A 2,500-nucleotide genomic window follows, 5' to 3' on the forward strand; every position below is an offset into this window, starting at 1 on the left:
CAACATGCACCTTTTTCAGCCGTAAGGGAGACAGGAAGATGTGATGGTGGTCGAGGGGCCCCTGGAAGTGGGGAGATCAGCAATTAGCTAGTGAGGAGGGTGCGTGCGTACAGCGGGCGTGGTAAAGTGTTTCTGGTCCGTGTACCAGGGGCATGTGGAAAAGCTGTCATACCATATATGCAGGGGAGTACTTAGCAAAGTGCTCCTGCGCAGTGTACCAGGGGCACGGAGAAATGTTGTCGTACCATATGTGCGGGGAGTATTTCGCAAAGTGCTCCTGCGCAGTGTACCAGGGGCATGGAAAAAGCTGTCGTACCACCATGCACGAGAGGCGTGTGTGGCAAAGTGTGTTTCTGCACAGTGTACCAGGGGCACGTTTGAATTTACTTCATGGAGTACCAGGGGCATGAGGATTTTGCCAGTGGTGTTTTGCTTTGTTAGTGGGAGGGGCTTACTGTGGGTACCCAGGGGAGCATGTGGGCCCGCTGGAGGTCAAGGTCCAAGGTGGATCCCGGGGCCCAGCGGTGCTGGATCTGGCGGTGCTATGTAACGCAAGAGAAGAAGCTAAAGCTACTGGGGTACTAGAGCAGGGGAGCATGTGGGTCCCGGGCCCGCTGGGTCCCAGGGGGAGGTCAAGGTCCAAGGTGGATCAGCGGTGCTATGTAACGCAAGAGAAGAAAAGCTACTGGGGTACTAGAGCAGGGGAGCATGTGGGTCCTATGGGGCCCGCTGGGGTACTAGAGCCCGCTGGAGGTCAAGGTCCAAGGTGGATACAGCGGTGCTATGTAACCGCAAGAGAAAAGCTACTGGGGTACTAGAGCAGGGGAGCATGTGGGTCCCGGGGCCCGCTGGAGGTCAAGGTCCAAGGTGGATCAGCGGTGCTATGTGTAACCGCAAGAGAAGAAAGCTACTGGGGTACTAGAGCAGGGGAGCATGTGGGTCCCCGGGGCCCGCTGGAGGTCAAGGTCCAAGGTGGATCTGCGGTGCTATGTAACCGCAAGAGAAAAAGCTACTGGGGTACTAGAGCAGGGGGAGCATGGGAGGGGCCCGCTGGAGGTCAAGGAGCTATCAGCGGTGTAACATGAGAGAAAGAGGACTAGAGCAGGGAGCATGTGGGGCAGCGAGAGAAGCTAGTGGAGGACTAGATGCAGGGAGCAAGTGGGTCCCCGGGGCTTGCTGGAGGGCAAGGTCCATACTGGATATCTGTGCGGAGGGTAACTGCAAGAGAAGAAGCTACTGGGGTACTAGAGCAGGGGAGCCAGTGGGTCCCGGGGCCCGCTGGAGGTCAAGGACCATGCTGGATATGAGTAGCAGCAGGGCCAGTGCAGCAGCAGCAGCACATCTTTTTCGACCGTAAAGGAGACAGGAGGCCGACTCACTGCCTCGGCCAAATGGAGAGAGAATATCAGCAGGGCCAGTGCAACAGCAGCACATCTTTTTCGACCGTAAAGGAGACAGGAGGCCGACTCACTGCCTCGGCCAAATGGGAGAGAGTAGCAGCAAGGCCAGTGCACAAAAATGGATCTTTTCAGCATAGAGGAGACAGGAGCAAGGTGTGATGTGGGTCCCCGGGGCCCGCTGGAAGTGGGGAGATCAGCAATTAGCAGGCGAGGAGGGGTGCGTACACAGCGGACGTGGCAAAGTGTTTCTGGTCCGTGTACCAGGGGCATGTGGAAAAGCTGTAATACCATATGCTGGGAGTACTTAGCAAAGTGCTGCTGAGCAGTGTACCAGGGGCATGGATAAATGTTGTCGTACCATAGGCACGAGGTGTGTGTGTGTGTGTGTGTGTGTGTGTGGCAAAGTGTTTCTGCCCAGTGTACCAGGGGCATGTGGAAGCGTTGTCGTACCATATATGCGAGGGAGCATGTTTCAGGGAGATATCGGGGCAGTGTACCAGGGGCATGTAGAAAAGTTGTCGTGCCATATGCACGAGGGTGTGTGTGTGTGGCAAAGTGTTTCTGCCCAGTGTACCAGGGGCATGTGGAAGCGTTGTCGTACCATATATGCACGGGGAGCATGTTTCAGGGAGATATCGGGGCAGTGTACCAGGGGCATGTAGAAAAGTTGTCGTACCATATGCACGGGTGTGTGTGTGTGTGGCAAAGTGTTTCTGCACAGTGTACCAGGGCACGTTTGAATTCACTTTATGGAGTACCAGGGGCATGAGGATTTTGCCAGTGGTGTTTTGCTTTGTTAGTGGGAGGGGCTTAAGTGTGGGTCCCGGGGCCTGCTGGAGGGCAAGGTCCATGCTGGATACGCAGTGGAGGGTAACTGCAAGAGAAGAAGCTAGTGGTGGACTAGAGCAGGGGAGCATGTGGGTCCCCGGGGCCTGCTGGAGTGCAAGGTCCATGCTGGATATGCAGTGGAGGGTAACTGCAGAAAAAAAGCTACTGGGGACTACAGCAGGGGAGCATGTGGGTCCCGGGGCCTGCTGGAGGTCAAGGTCCATGCTGGATATGAGTAGCAGCAGGGCCAGTGCAGCCGCAGCACATCTTTT

The sequence above is a fragment of the Oreochromis aureus genome, unplaced genomic scaffold (assembly GCF_013358895.1).
Source record: "Oreochromis aureus strain Israel breed Guangdong unplaced genomic scaffold, ZZ_aureus HiC_scaffold_176, whole genome shotgun sequence".
Classification (NCBI taxonomy): domain Eukaryota; kingdom Metazoa; phylum Chordata; class Actinopteri; order Cichliformes; family Cichlidae; genus Oreochromis; species Oreochromis aureus.